This window comes from Thunnus maccoyii, chromosome 17 (assembly GCF_910596095.1).
Source record: "Thunnus maccoyii chromosome 17, fThuMac1.1, whole genome shotgun sequence".
In the NCBI taxonomy this organism is placed as follows: domain Eukaryota; kingdom Metazoa; phylum Chordata; class Actinopteri; order Scombriformes; family Scombridae; genus Thunnus; species Thunnus maccoyii.
Genome location: NC_056549.1, coordinates 21,940,774 through 21,958,380, shown reverse-complemented (window position 1 = coordinate 21,958,380; position 17,607 = coordinate 21,940,774).

The window sequence follows — 17,607 nt, the reverse complement described above, 5'->3', positions numbered from 1 at the left end:
GCTACTGTTAAGATGCTATTTATGGCAGTTTAGTGCAAATTAGATCATATCTAGTTAGCTAGATAATTCAGCTAATGTTAGCTCCCGGAGTTGGAAAACACCGTCTCTGACTGACTTTTTAATGTTACCAGTTGACACATGATATTGTGCTAAAAGACTGAGGCTAAAGCTACATGTCTGAGGAAAAAATCACAACATGTGATTCATATAGAGAGTAATGCTAAATAAAAAAAGTTGTAGAGCTAGTTAGTCCTGGTATGATGAGGTACAATAAGGAAAAGTATGAGATCAGACTCAGATCCTTAATTCATTCTAACATAGCTATTTAGCTTTCATACTTGTTCATATTTTCAGACAGTAGCTATGTTAAGTGTTAATGTTTCATGAGAAAAGGCTTCCACACAGAATTGATACACAGTAGATGCGTTAGTCATGGACAAAGCTTTAAATCATAACCTGTAACCCCACAAAATGTAGTTAGCTAATGAAGTGCTCCTTGACTTTGGAAGTAAACCCTGGGTTATTGCTTTAGCTAGTTAGCCAGAAATGCCAACATTTGCAGCTTACAAGCTTCTTGTGTTTTTGGTTTTGGAAATTGTAAAAAAAAAAAAAAGAAAAAGAAAAAAGACACCACCGTCAAAAACTCTTTAAATGCTGTGTATCGCTCTTAGTAAAGCCCCATGCACACCTACCTGTTCAACGTGTGTAGAAATCCAAAGCTTGATAGACCTGCTGTGCCTGGGAAGGTTGCTATAGGTTATTATGACTTTTGCCATTCAGAATGATCTCAATTTGCATTATAGTTTTGAATTGTGAATGCAGCAAATTAACATCACCATCTAAAACATAAATAAGGAACTGACATTTGGTAGAAAATAACCACAATATAAGCAAAATATGTATCAAAAGGCTTCAACAAACATGCTATTTGTGGTTAAAATGAATACTGAGTGGTGCTAACAAGGTATAGGTTATAATAAAGTAATAATAATTTGTCCACATATCTGTCTTTTCTTTCCCTCTTAATTTATTTCACACTTTTTCTGTTTTTTGTTGGGCTTATAAACTGTCTGTCTTCTTATGTTACAACCTCACTCTATTCCATGACACACACACAGCTGACAGCGAGACAAAGTCTCTCAGCCAACACACCTGTCACCTCCTTACAGACATTATTATAAGACACGTGCATGTATGTCTGTGTGTGTGTGTGGTTGTGTTTGTGTGTGTGTGTATGTGTGTGTGTGTGTGTGTGTGTGTGTGTGTGTGTGTGTGTGTGTGTGCGTGTGTGTATGCGTCTAGACAGTACAGTTGAGGTCAGTTTCATGTGGTGATGTGGCATGTACACAGCATGTCAGTCTGTCAGGTATCCATCGTTCTCTCCCTCCCCCGCTCTCTCTCTCTATCTCTCTATCTCTCTCACACACACACACATACACACACACACACACACACACACACACACACACACACACACACACACACACACACCTTCAAATGGCCTTCAAAAGAAGAAGACAGATTCAGACATTGAATGCCAGCTCAGCCATTCTTCACACCTCAGCAAACATATGTTTTTTGTGAGTTGTAGGTGAAAAGATGCCTGGGTGTTTAGATTAAAACTATCATATTCATGTTTCACAGACAACTTTTTTTTTTTGAGATGTGTGTATGTAGCCAGGTTAATGTGACACAATCATGCCCATGGTGGACAAAGAGCACTGTCCTGTTAAGGGTCATGTTGAGAATGCCTCCACCCCCACGAAACAGACTAAGATCAGTTTTCAACTGGATATGTAGCAGAGACACAGGGATAAATAAAAAGTCTTGTATCAGGCTATGTATTGGAAGAAATGTTAAATATATGTATTGTGAAGCAATGACAGGTGAACACTGGCAAGTATATATTTGAGTAATGTGATCAGGCACCTCATTCAATAATAAATAAAGTGTCTAACAATGCTAAAATGTTGTTTTTTTGTAATTTAAAAAGGCTCTCAGGCCCCATAAACTCAAACTAAATATGTTGGATTCTTGTTTTTTTAAGCAGCCTCAATGTGAAGTGACCTCACGCTGTGCTACATCAGGGCCGATCCACGTACACCAGGTAATTCAGAGTCTAAACAATGCTTATTCTGACTTTTTTCAGTGTGAAACACTGAAACTACCCGCAACTCTGGCAGCCGTGACCTGGTAGCCAAATATCACCTATATCATATTCTAACAGTGTTACAGTTTTAGGGGCCAGTCTGGCCTCCAGTTGTTGCATGACCGGATTTCTAAAGTAGCAGAAAATAACATACTACACCACTATGTCTGCTAAATCTGCCCGAGCATTTAAAGCATGTATATACTTTCTGGTATAACATAAGCAAACAGGACATTAACTGAACAGAGGTAGAAGAGAAATTGACTGTGTAGGTTAATAGTTAGCATTGTAGGGGTGCCCTGGTGTTCTAGGGGTTTAAGGCGTTAACCATGTAATTGTAATGTTTCTCTCTGCCCTCATTTCTTGTCAGCTCTTTACAATCTGAGGAATAAAATGGCTCAAAAAATATGTGTGCATATCATAGTTCCTTGTTCATATCTGGATTTGTCATGTGGTAATGAAATTAACTGTAATACTGAAGATAATGACGAGATATTCAAGAAAATAAATTACTTGAACAGCAAGCAAACAATAAAAAACACCAGAAATCACAAGGGAAAAAACAAATACCACATTGAAAGTGAAGTAATACGCTGAAAAAAGTGTGTCCTGTCTTATTTTTCCAGCAGTTGACCTTTACAGTGAACAATGACCATTAAACACAGTACAGCACAGTACAGCAGTATAAAAATAGTGCATGAAACTAATAATGTATTGAATGAAAAACCAACTATAACAGAGGAAGGGTATACTTTCACTTTACTTTGACAATAACTCAGTCTCTTGCAGTGACTGCAAAACACCAATATACCAATATACATGCACAGCTTTCATCTTTCAATCATTACTCAAGTGTAAATATCATCAAACTACAAGCAGCGGCAATATTTCTAGAAGCCATATAAAAAAAGGACCTATATTCCCTCTGTCCTGATAACTTGGTGACCTCTGGTCTATTGATTTATCATAGAGCAGACCTAATATCTTGTTATCGGTTGCTGCAGTCGTCCCCAAAATTATATTCAATATACCTGCAGCTGTACTGTTCAATGATAAATGATACTATTTATATGCTGGGCTTTTGTCATACCTTTTGGTTTATTGAATTACAGTTATAGTACTTAACAGGTGCACCTTTTTTGGTGCCTGAATTTTCAGAGGGTGTGATCACTTTGCAGGGAGGTCCTCTTTGAAAAATTGTCTGTCAGTGTGCAGTGTTGTACAATAGGTCCTTAAATTAAGTATTTTCAGACCTTATTGGGTCTGATTTAGCTGGAGCGTTGGTTGGGTTTTGCCATGTCAACCGAGGTCAGGTTGGAAGGTTGTTGCAGTCAGTCCCACTGGAGCCAATTATGCACAAGATGTATGCACTCACCATACTGTGAGCTACTCTTGATGTCCACTGTGTGACATATGGCAATCACTGTGGCTGTCCTTCAACCAAATGACCCAGGTTTATACATTGTGAAGGCAAGTGTGTGTCCTGTTTTAAGGCCCAGTCACACAAGCATTTAAAACAGCAGAAAACAATTCAGTCCAATGGAATCACTGCAATCAGTGAATTTGCTTGGAGGGAAGTAAATCTGTGTGAATTTTTCCCTTCGAGTTCAAGTTTTGTGGACACTCTACTTTGCATAATTTATCAATGGCAAGCCATCTTAACAGTGCTGACATTTGGAGGAGCTGAAGAGTACAAATTGAGGCAGCTATTGTGGCTGATTAGCTTTTTGTCACCATCCAGTTTTATTTAACCCTCCTCTGTTGGAATATAAACTGCTCCACAAAAGAGTAGTTATTTGCAGACAGGAGACAATGGTACAAATTGTCTTTTGAATAAGGTGTATGAACTTATTGTCCTATTGTCCCATTAGCTACTGTGCTAATGAGCTTGCTAACTAACAGAAAGCCTGCTAGCTTTTACCATAGACTGTATAAAATAATGGACATAGCCACCATGACATCACCCATTGGTTTGGGGATTTGTGTTTTGAAGCCTCGAATTTGGCATTTTGACCGCCGCTATCTTGGATTTATGAGCCAGAAGTGATGAGAAGTGACCATATTTGGACGAGAGGCTGGGACTGACCCTAACACTAGCTGCTAGCGTCGTTAGCATGATGCATTTACAGTCTATACTTAACTGTGATAATGCTAATGCTAATGCTATTGTGCGCTAGCAAAAATGAGCATTTGGTACAACCAAACGCTAAACATGACTTCTTTTTTAAGTGACTTAAATGTTACAATTAACTTTCATTAACTGAAAACACACTGAGATAGCGACAGCTACATCTATACTCTGTGAATCTGGGGTTACACGATGTTTACATTCCCTAACCAAAGTTGTCGCTGTCATAGAGACTTGTCAATCACAACGTAGCCCTTCCCTAAAGCATACCCTCCTTTATCGTCAAATTTAATTTGTAATTTTTCATAGACGGACATACAAACATACATACAAATGGACTTCTTTTTGGAGCCAGTGGAGTCACCCCTGCTGGCCATTAGAGAGAATGTAAGTTTAAGGCACCTCTGTATTGGCTTCACTTTTCAGACCTGGAACTACCCGCTTGGCTTTTACCCCCTCTTTCATAGCTCCTTATTAAATTAAATGATGTACAGTGCTGAAAACAAAATACCACGAGGGAGTAAACAGTGCTGTATAGAGAAATTGGAAAGAAGCTACTGTGACTGACTAATTCTAGTGCGTTCTCAGCTGGCTGGCATATTAGCAGTTAGCTCACCAGCTACAGCATGACCAACTAGCCATGTGAGTAGTCATTATGTCACCAAGCTTCTATGACCAAATATTTTACAAAGACACACAGATGAATTTCGCTGTGCCACTTTCTGGTGTGACTGAGTTCTCAAGCAGTGCTGAATCTGGCCTCTGACCTTCCCACATGGGTCAAATAAATAGTTTTAAATATTTGAGTCCCATTGACACACCTTTTTATCAATTTTCACAGATTGTGAGAGACTCATGAGTAATGTCATGCATCTTTGCTAGCTTTATCAGGGTTTTTACAGCCAGAGGCATGGAGCGCTTTCCAAGACGACTTCACCTGCCTGACAAAGCAAATCAAGCGCTCCTGCAGGAAATGAAAGCAACAGAAGACAAGGGAGGAGAGGAAAGTGTGGGCCAGGGAGGTGAGACAGCAGAGGGGAGGATAGGGGTGGCGATAGATATAAAGAGAGAAATAAAGTGATAGAAGGAAAAAGAGAACAGACAGATCAAAAGGTGAAGATGGAGACAAAGATAGTCAGTGAGACAGAGAGGGAGAGGTAGCGTAGTAAGTGAATTAGCTCCAGTGGATAAGGAGCTCCATGCTGACTGCCAGCTTTGCTAATCCTTCTCACATCTGGCTGGCAAAGACATTGTGAGTGTATGTATGTGTGTGAATGTGTATGTAGGAGTGCCATTGTAGGGCAACATACATGTGTAGGGTTGAATTTGTGTGTGAGAGTCTGCACAGCTCAGCTCATGTTTATGTACATGCATGTGCCTATATATTTGTCTTGCCTGCGTGGGTGTGTGTATGCGAATGTGCATGTCTGTGTATGTGTGACTCCCACAGCAAAGAGCTGCATTCAGAGTGATAAAATTGTCACACTGAAACCAAACCATCCTCGAGCCTTACTGGCTTAGTTTGGTAAATTGTTTCTGTGGGATAATATCTCATTTATACCTTCATTACTGTCACCGTTGGGTGAAAATGTTGTATCTCAGCATTTCAGAGTGTATCTGGTGGATTTCAGCATAAAGGGGCATTTCACTTTTGAGTTTAAGTTGAAACATATGGGCAAAAGTTTTGAGGTTTTCAATTAATAACTGCAATATATGTCAAGTAAAGTGTAATGAAGTCAAGAATCACAAAGTATGCCTTATTGGGCAATATGTACACAATAAAACACAGTAATCCACTCAAAATACAATAACATGTTACTAGTCAGTAATCACAGATAGCATGCAACATCTGGCTTTAATAGTATATGTACAACACAAGTAATACATCATAAGTTATACAGTATGATACTGAACAAATGTAAACAAAGTGGTTTTATATGAATGAACTAAGCCACTATCTCTACTCAGACCGTGAGGAGTCTTCCAAAGAAAAGCGGCTCTGTTAGAGAAAGCTCTGTATAGTTGATTCAGACAGGCTTCAGATGATGCAAGTCCATGCAATATTTTGTATGTGAGCTGGGGTAACTTGAAATTGGAGCAAATGTGTGGAGGTCAGGACAGGGCTAATGTGGTCATCTTTTTCAAGCCAGGTTCACATTTTCACAGCTGCATTTTGGACAAGCTCCTGGGCGCAGATCCTGGGGGGGTGGGAGGGGACGACCCCCCCCCCCCCCCCCCCCCTCGCCTCCCCCCTCCCATTAACTATTTCTAAATAATTAAATAATGTAAATTTAATAGAAGCCAGCTCCAATTTTGAAATAATTCACATATGACCAAAACACCTTTTGTTGGTTTTATGTCCCCTCTATGTATCCTGCTCAGTGGTCTGAACTATTGCATATACTAAACTAAGTGGGAATTTGGGAAATTAAGTTAATGGTTTACTTAATCCTGATACCTTTGCTTGCTATTGGACTCTGTTTCCCACATTCCATCTCTGTAGCATTTCACTTGCGTTCATCAGTGAGTCAGTCTAGTGGCTGGTGACTGCTAGGACCATAGGGTACACCCAACCTTTATTAGAGACAGACCATTATTTGAGACAGACATTCATATTATAGTTACATTAATTTAAAAATTCAGAGACTCAGTCCATTTCCTGATGGTGAGTGTTTAAAGTGGATGGGGAGGAGCTACATCTTAAATTTTTTTAAATTTTGGCATATCCATTAAGCTTTTCTAATGCAATACTTCAAAATGTGCATAAAAATGCATTAATGGATACATGGCTACTGTGGCTGTTTCTGCTTGTACTATTCCTCCCTGCATTATTTCTAACTAATCCACTGAACAAAGAGCTCCAAATACCTCCATATGTTGTGGTGAAGAATAGCAACCACTAATGAAGCTCGGCTAATTTGGTGATGAACACATTTCATTTCCTGTAAATTCTTCACAATAAAATCTCCTGTTATTTAGTCATTTAAAAGCTTTTAATATGAAGCAGTAAAGCAAGAAATGTAAGGTTTGCATCAGCAGTAACTTAGCATAACTGTGATACATGCTGCCCCCCAGAAAACTGGCCAATCAGAGCAGAGTGGGCTCATCGGTAGGGAGGTCTTAAAGAGACAGGAGCTAAGACTGTCTGTTAAGAGACAGGGGCTGAACTGAGGGGCTGCATAAAGGGCCAGTTTAAGATAAATAAGGAGTTTTTTGAACTGTGAATCATGCAAAGCTACTCTAGTGGAGTCCCAGAGTAAAAATATACAGCTGGAAATGAGCATAATAGGTCACCTATAACATCCTTTGAATAGCTTCTCTTTTATGTTTTATGTAGCTGTTTGCATTTTAAAACTTTGTAACTTTGTTTTTAATCACTTTTTATACTTTATTTCTCTAATCCTCTGTTTTGATCTCTATATTGACACTGAAATTAAGTTACTACTACTAAGACAGTATACTTATTAACACCAGGTTTATTCCTATATCCTATATATTTCACATAACCGTGGAAAACCTGCTGGTTTGGTGGAAATATATTAAAAGTATGTTTAAAATGGACCATGCTACGTGGGCCTCTGAGCACTCAACTTGGCCTGCACATTATAATAAAACCACTTTGGTCAGCTGGCACTCTCATAAATATTAACGAGTTATGGGCAGTCCTACAAGTCTATCAGTGCTGTACTCGCTCATTCATCAGACCGACTCATCTGCAAATCCATCCTTGGCAAGACTCTGCTTTATCTGAGCTCACCAGTCCACATCTCCACCAGCTCCAGCAATTTCCCCCTCTTCCTCTCCTCCTCCCCTAAAGCTCACACTTCCTTTGGCTGTAACCCACTCCACTGTGCGGCTGCCAGAGATTGCAATGAGTTCCAAAATCCCTAAAATTGATCTTTTCATCCCAGCCATATCCTTTAAAAATAGGCTAGTCAAAACACTTTCTGGTTGCTGCACCTGCTGTCTTTCTTGCCTTTCTAAACCACACAGGCCTTTTCTTTCTCTACATCATGTGCTTTGATAGTTGCCTGTTTTCCCTTAATGTACGCTCTACTGTATATGTTGGGATTTTATCATTAGCCAGACTTTTTTTTCCTCTTTGTGACTTGATCTCAACTCTGCCTCTGGCTCGACTGTCACTGCAAATAAGAATTGATGCCCAGCTAACCTACAAGGTTAAACAAACACAAAAAATGAAATAATAATATTGCACCACTGGCGGTAGCGACATAATGAGAGCATTATGATAATTAAACATCCTAATAAGCTTGGGTCATATTTAATCTCTTTGAGCTTGAGGTGAGCTGATGTGGAGGATGCCTCATCATAGAAACGCCACTAATAGAATAAACACAGTTGTTTCCAGTGTCTCTGATTCATACCAGTTTAACCTTGATCTTTATATATATATATATATATATATATATATATGAAGAGAAGTTATGGATCTGCTCTGTTGAGATTTTAACATTCATTTTTCTTCATATCATGGTAATTCGTAACATTTACCAAGACTGATCTCCCTGAAAGTCATTAATCACAGTTTTAATTTCCTGAATTGTTGGATCTTGCCTCAAAACGCTGGCACGGTTAGTTGGAAATTGTGCTGTCAAGCTTATAATAATCTCTTATTTCATTTATTTGCAGTGAGCAGGATCAGTATATCAGGTCAGAGATATCAGTGGGCTGATGCTACCTGGGATGCTAACTCACTTTTTCACCTTGATGTTGTTGAGTTAGCTGTAGAAAAGATTATCATTAAAAGGTTGGAAATTATAGATTTGTGAATAAAAACATCTACTAAATGAGACATCAGTTACTCATGAGGAGAAGGATGTTCTTAGTAAATCCTCTAAATAGTCTTATTTTGGGGAGTGATCTATAGTCAAAGCTCTGACACACGTTATTTCCATATCAAATCAAAAAGCACTAGAAAATTATATATTCAACAAGTTGTCATAAACTTGCTTGGACCAGTGCTTCGACACCATCCAACATCTCATAATTCAAGCATTCAGCATGTTTTGTGAAAATACAGCAGTTGTGTATTCATGAAATCCATTAGAGATAAGGTTTGTTTATTAAGTACTATGTGTAAATAAAAGCCGTTTACAAGGTAAAACTATTTTTGTGTGCCAGCTCTCAATAAATGGATTAATTATGTGGAGTATATGACTGAGAGAGATCAAAGCACTTTGACTTAACACATACAAAAGAAAAGAAGATCACCACTTTCACAACACTTACATCACTTTTAAAAGAGAATGCTGCAAATAAAAAAATATATTAAGAGACACATTCACCAGTTTGACAGCACATACACAGCATACAGAAACACACTGCAAATGTAGAAAACACAAACAAATAACTAGTCTGTGCTGTGATTCTGACATATTGATTATTATTGATACATTTGCATGTTAATTTGCTTATGTGTTATTGCTTTGTTTGATTTTTCTAAATGTGATGTATAAAATAATATAAAATAGTGAAGATGTTTTTTCAACATGTTGTCGGAGAAGCAACACAAATCACATCTTATCATTTTTTAGATTTTATTTACTTTTTACTTTTTGCTTTCACTCCAAAGCACATTTGAACTTGTTTTTGAATGTTGCTATAAAATTTATTATTATTATCTTATGTTTTGTTTATTTGCTCATGTTTTCATTCTAGTGCATTGAGCTCTCTCTGTCACTATAGTATTATTAAATGGATATTGTGGTCACTCCTCAGACTTTGAGGAGTGATGATTATGTACTTCCCTGTCATATCTAGATATAGAGTGGAAGAGAGGAGTTTTATGAAATGCTATAATGTTGAGCAGCAGCAGAAATTAGTCACAAAAGTGTTAGCAACAGTGTAGCAAAGTAACAGCATACAAGAAAACAGTGAAAAGTCTTTGGCAGCTTAAATAGACCACCTTATTGTGAAAAGTGCATTGACTATATTGTTGCAGTGAGTAGAGTGAATTGGCTTGTTTCTCTCCATTTGTTTCTCAAAACAAGATGAATAATCAGGCTAATCATGATCTCAGTATTGGGCCAAATAATCATGATTATTATAAAGCTATTATCATGGAGCCTCTGCACCTACCTGGACATTTTCTTGACCACAAACATCAATGAATATTTTGGTCTGAGTTTTGCGTCATTGTGCTGAATTACACAATGTCCTGTGTAAAAATGATTCATTCTCAACAAAAGCAACATACTTGAAACCTACTTAAAAAGCACTTTAGCGCTTTACTTTTTCATTATTGATGGATGGTTACTGGAGGCAGGCATTCAATCCTTTTCTCTGTCTACTGTCATTAATTTGTGAAAACAGTAAAGTGCGTGTCCTCATTTCAACCTAATTTTAAAGTATGCTTCCTAATAGCAGGTTGCTCTCAAGCTCAATTCATGTTTCCATCGTTGTTACAATACAACAGGTACATTTCCAAAACACAGTCTACTCTAGTTTTTCCAGTTCTGTGCTGTAGCAGCTGTTGGTGTGGACAGACAGATGATGATTAAAATTAATAGCATCAGACACAGATCGCATACACAATGACCCACATTTGACACAGACACACACACAAACTGCATAGTACATGTGCTAACACACAACACACATGCTGCACTGATTACCAGCCAAGACCAGTGTGTGTGTGTATGTGTGTGTGTGTGTGTTTCAGAGAGAGAGAGAGTGTGTGTGTGTGTATTTGCTGTTTATTGTGGGGTCAGTCATTAGTGATATTGGTTCTCAGCAGCTGTTGGCCTGCTCTGTTTCAACAGCAGGACACAGGATGATCTCTCTCTCTCTCTTTCTCTCTCTGTGTATATAATGAAGTAAAATTGGGAACATCAGTCATGAATCCTTCCCTGAACAGATTTTTTTTAGAATTGTATTACAAACACTTTGCTTGATCACTGCTCATTTTTACAATAATAAAACCTTATCATCACAGTGAGTTATGGATGTACTTAAGTGCCAGTTCCACTTTTTGAATCTGTATATTCGCAAGAGCCCATGTGATATAAATTTTGTCATCTTCCCATGTTTGTGAGGGTCCTGTATGTGCGGACCGTACCCACTGAAAAATGTGTGAACACGTCTATATACGCACACACTCAACATAGTACATACAACAGAACTACATGCACATCCACAGTCCATGTTCATTTTGGAGTATGTCTGGCTCTTTAGTGTAAAAGTAAGGACAGGTCTAACCCTAACCATAACCTTAATCCTAACCCTATCACAGATAATCGAAATTTACTTGTCATCAGTTCGTATATAGTCCCCTACTTTGTATAAAGTCACTACATTTGATATTTTATCAAATGTACAGGTGTGCCTGCCTGTCTATGCCCTATAGCTGCACTGTCTTACTTGTCTCTACTTTCTATAATGCCACTTCTATAGACAATGAACAATCTGCTTTATTTCCTTTTTATACTGTACTACTCATACTCGTACTCATACATTTAATTAGTTTAACTCCAGCCTGTTAAATGTCATTTTCCTTTTCATTGTTATTTATATTTTACATATTTTTTACCTGCCCAAATGGTAATAACGGCACACTGTATCTATCCTTATTGTTTATCCATATCAGATTATATTAGAAATGTATTTTTGAAAAGGATTTGTATTAAATATTTTTTAATCATTTTTTACATTGCATATATTTTCATTATATGATGACAAACTACTATAAATAGCCATTTATAGTATTGATTTTTTTTAGCTTGCAAATGCACGAAAAGAAAAAGCATTACAAATAACAAACCTCACCTTAGGATCCATTTTGTAGTTTCTTTGGAGCTTTCAGTCATATCACATGATCTTTGTCAATTGTCATAGAATTGTACAGTAGATGTACAAATTTCCATTTTACTCACCATTATATTTATCTTAGATGTTATTGTATTACTTTACTTGTCCCACAAAGTTTTGTTTATATTTTTGTTTCAGTTTATGACAATGGCTTTTACTTAACATCTAGTTTTTAGATTAGATTTAGGCGGTGGTGTTACATAACCTCTGCCCTCAGAGAGAAAATTTACAAGTCACATGTGTGTAATAAAACAGAATGGCATGAATTGTGGAATATAGAGGAAACATTAACAATATGCATCCCCACTGTATTACCTCCATATCACTTCATATCAATTATTACTGCTTTCAGCTTCCTGATTGAAATGAGCAGTAGGTGTAACATTTATGGGGGTTATAACCCTTAAAGTGGTGTGTCTGTTGAGTGGGTCATCATATTTTTGCTGCTGTGCAAAAAAAAGGTATTTTCCAAAAAACATAATTCAGATTTATTTTTAAAATACCTTTCTAAAATCTACAGTGAAATACGAATACGTTTCTTGGATCCAGGGTTCCTATAGGGCTCACTGGATTTAGTCATTACACAAAAGACCCTCTAAGCTTTCAATAAAATTTTTATTTTCCGCAATTGAAAAACCAAAATGGAAATGTACACTCTACATCTAAGTGCTTTAGTGGAAATAGCTCCACACATTGTAGTTTCTGCTGGAGATAAGGCTAATGTGGTCATTCTTGGGGGAAGTAAAGACTCTATGGTAATTTCCTGTAGAAATAGCAGCTTCCACAGGCTGTAGCAGTTAGTGAGATAGATGGTCCAGCGGAGAGGTGGGAAAACTATGCTCAGCATTTTTTACTTTATCTATTAGAGGGGTAATATTGCATGATCAAGTGTGGGACACATTCACTCACACCCTCACTAACTCTCTCTATGTCTTCCTACCTCCTCCTCCCCACCCCCCTCTCTCCGTCCATTATGTTGACTAATGAGTGCAGAGTTTCCAGTCCATCCAATAGTCACTGTCCCTCTTAAAGTCACACACAGAGCTCCAGATGATTACTCTGCTGGATGTAAAGTGAAGAGGACAAAGACACCAAAATCTGTCTGCACTGTGCAACACTGTTAAGTTATAGTGTAGAATTAGCATTGTCCAAATCTTTTAGGTTGAGCTGCACACTTGGACTTCAGTCAGCCTAAACTCATAAATATGAGGAACTGAGACTTAACTTGGATTTGACAGATGTGAGACTTGACTCATGTGAGCCTTACAACCTAAATAATTTCCAAAACTGTTATAAATCATTGCTGCAAAAATAAAGCCATTTACTGATCTTATATGGTTAAGGTTTGGTGAGGTTTATACACAAACAACTTGGTAAGGATTGAGGAACATTATGGTAATATGTTACTATGTTAATATGTTATGGTTAAAAAAAAACTATTATATTAAGGTTCAGGGACTGTCAGCATCATAATCTAAATAAAAACTACTTGGTTAAGGTTGTGGATCCCTTGTGCTTCTTTACAGTGCTTCATGTGCATTTTGTGCTATATATCACAACCTCTTAGCTTTGTTATTAAAGTTCTTTGAGAAAAGTACAATGTACAGTGAAGTGCAAAGTCTCTCTGTACTCTGTAAATGGAACCACGTTCCCGAGCATGTGCAGTGGCGTCTGCCTTACACTGAATTACTCTCCAGAGACTGCAAACGTGATTGCTGTTATTAGTCTTTGGAGCCGTTTTTAAAAAAACTACCATGACATAATCTTTATGGTGAAGGCTTTGGATAAACACACAATACTTGAAAGTAGGATGAGTTTATTGTTGGTTTGGCTCTGCACATGAGATTTGCTGACAATAATAAAATGTAGAAAATCATCAGTAACAGTATAAACAACAGCTGTGGCGGTGACGCACAGCTCATGGAGGCAATTACACAATTACATGAACAGTACCTGGAGTTGGGTTTTTTACTTGGAGTGGTTTACCACACTCCTCAGTGTGTGATTTGTAAAGAAGACCTAGCTGATGATAGCATGTGGCCTGCACTACAAACTGGAACTGGAAGCACTTCAACAAGAGAGGAGAATGCTGTAGGAGTTCAGCAAAGTGAACCTGAAGGCAACTGAGGCTTCATACTGAGGTCTGCAAAGGCAGGAAAGACCCATACTTTTGTGGAAACATTCATGAAGACATTAATATAAGATATAATAAAGATGTGTTATTGATAGGAGGTTGTAGGGGAGCAGTTGAAAACTCTGGTCTACCATAACATGTTTACAGTGAGTGCTGTAAGTCCTTTCAGTGGTAATATTCATATTCAATATTCTCAGACCTGACATACCAGCTCTGCCTTTTCGTGAGTGAAAACCAATTTTCATTTACTGTAACGGCCAAGAGCAAATATTGGTAACCATGTGCTGTGGTATTGTGAGTAGGCATACACAAGTTTCATACCAGTCAGAAACTACACCAGTTCATCTGAGTGACTTGTCTTCCTCCTCTGTGGGTGAAAATGTATTAATCACTGAAATCCTGTGGTTTCATCTTTGGGTGGGAAGAGAAACTTGCCACAAGCACATTCTAAAATGAAACACCATTAACGCAACATAGCTGATGTAACCAGGTTTAACTTTGGAGCAATTTCAGAGGAACAAACATGTACTGTATTGATTCACAGCACAGTCATTTGTAGATGGATGTAGAGCAACACATGTTAGATACTGTAGGTAGGTATGTAGATAGGTACAAGAGTGTCATGCAGTCAGTTTTTTTGAGGGGAAACAGTTCCACAACGTGTGTTTGTTAATGTTCACACCAAATCAAGTTGTTACCAGCAATTATCAACTTTATCTTCTATGTTTATGATCAAACTGCCCCCCCTATCAGTTACTATCTTAAATGAATGACACTTATTAACACCATATTGCATTCAATAGCTATATTGAATAAGAAAATGTTAGCCAAAGGGCTAACGTTAGCTGGTTAGCTAGCCAGCACAGTTGTTTATTTAACATTTAGTAAAGAAAGCTCACAAACATGTACCTACTGTTCTTACTGGTACTATTTAGCTCCTGACTTTTTTTTTTTTTAAATGTCTCCTTATGTCCACTGATTTGCAGGACACATTTCAGCTAGGTTAGCCCTTGGCAGGTTAGGGAGGTGGTTAGGGTTAGGGGTCTAGGGGTCAGGGGGGTGTGTTGTGTGTCATGTAGGTCTGCAAGACATGAGTCAAAGAAGTTTTCTAGCTTCCAGGTTTCCTTCTGCAATTTGCAGCCTGCTGAATATGCACAGTATTCTCTCTCACACTGGCACCGACTGTGAGTGCCCATCAGCCATAGACTTTACAGGTTTTAAAATCCCTTTTTTGGGCTCCAGGAAAGTTTTACAAATATAAAACCCTCATGGATTAAAAATTAACAATGCAAAGAGTCATAATTGACCTTATTTGCAGTTAGAGGTGTTCTGTCCTGTTTTACGGACGTCTCTTTTATAAAGGCAGTTTATGGGGAAAATGCTTTTTGCCGCCATTTCCAGCTCTCTTACATCCCTGAACAGAGAGCGGGGATCTGTGTGTAGCAGGCACAGTTAAATACAAATAAAACATACAGAAAAATGACTTTTTTAATATATTACATTAAAACCACTTATTGTGAAAATAGAATTGAACAATTTCTGAAACCATTCAATCTAAAATATTTGAATGGACACGATGCCTCTAGGTAGGTGGGTAGGTTGTAATACCCTTTAAGGAAAATCTGTGATTTTGAGTTAAAACATTTTATTTGACAACACAGTTGAGTAAAACGGGTAGTAAAGAGTGAGAATAGAGTGATCAAAAAACCAACAGACATTAGGGAGACAAAGACACTACAGCAGTTATGTTGAGATGAATGAGTGTGTGTGTGTGTGTGTGTGTGTGTATGCATGTTTGTGTGTGTATGAGAGAAAAAAAGACAGAGAGCAGTCCAGTGGTTATTAATCAGTAATTAGTGCTCTGCGATGTGTTGAGGATTAATTTACTGATTCTTCTATCGCCCATCTGCTGTCTCCACACACACACACACACGCACACACACACAAACAATTTTAGACTGAGTGAGAAAATAAGCACACACATACACACACAAAGCCCCTCTATCTTTTGGTAATAGTCTTGTCTGATTCCACGGTGTGTTCAGCTGATCTCTGATCAGTCTGGTCCAGCTGGACTCAGCCTCCCTGCGGCTGCATAACAGAATCATCCTAAACTCTTTCTCAGACGATAAGCAGTGTGTCGCCTGCAGACCCACGCAGCCTCTCTGCGACATCCTTGTTGCTCTGTGGGAGCACCAAGAGGAGGAAGAAGCAGAGTTTCAACTATGTACAGGCAACAATAACACCATCATTATGCTGAATACACTGCTGTTAAAGTTGTATAACTCTACATGCTTGAAATTTGTTTTGATTTTGTCTCCGTATTTGGTGATGTTCAGTCTGAGAACATGTCTCCTTTGAATTTTTGATCATCTTCTTATTGTTTATACACGGTGGCTGTCACTGCTCATGCTAACTATGCAGTTTGTCTTCTGTCTAGATTATATAAACTTAAATAAAATCTGTCATAGTTTAAGGATTCAGTCACACCAGCATTTATAACTATGATATTGGAATTTCACATAAGAATTAGACACTGGTGAACTTTGGCGCTCAAATTTGCACTGTTGACCTGTGCTGATCTTTGAAGAAATTTGACACTATATGTATTCTTTTAGCTGTGCGGCATCATGCAGTTTTGTATAACCCTGCTCTGCATATACAGTAAACTGATCCATGGCATAGTCAGCCTACCTTCCTGTCCTTTCCTCCCAGCCAGTCTACCTCGCTTTGGTGAACTGGTGTTTCTTGCATTGAATGGCCTTTGTCTCATACATGCATCCCCAGTATGAAAAGGGTATATTTATAAAGCAATAAAGCAAGGGTTTAAAAACTGTACGGCAGGTCAGTTTTTCATTTTTCACAACTGCTTTGTCTTCTTAACGATGATGGTCTTTGACATATGTACATTCATTTTATTACGTTAAAAATGTCAGTACACATGGCTGCTAGTCCTGTGATAAAAGGTTAATATTTGTGATACTACATCACTCTGTCATTTCGAATGGATATATCTTTTAGCACATATATTTTTACCATAACATTATTGCCATTGAGAGTGCAATTCTTCTCTCTATAGTCTACTTGTACTTTATCAGTGCGGTGGAAGTAATTTTCTGCTCTATACCGCAGTATCTCTTTAATAGAAAAGAGTACATGATATATTATTCTGCTAAATTCTACAACATGACCAGCAGTTTCACAGCAGTTTCCATGAGAAGGAGCCTGTTTCTTGTTCTGCCTGCCGGGCTTTCAACTGCTCTGCACTCACCTTTCACCAGAAATTACTGATTTCTCAGTGGCCGTCACTTACAATGTGAAATGGCCTAAAAAGAGGTGAGGCAGTACCAAACAGCGAACTCATTTACC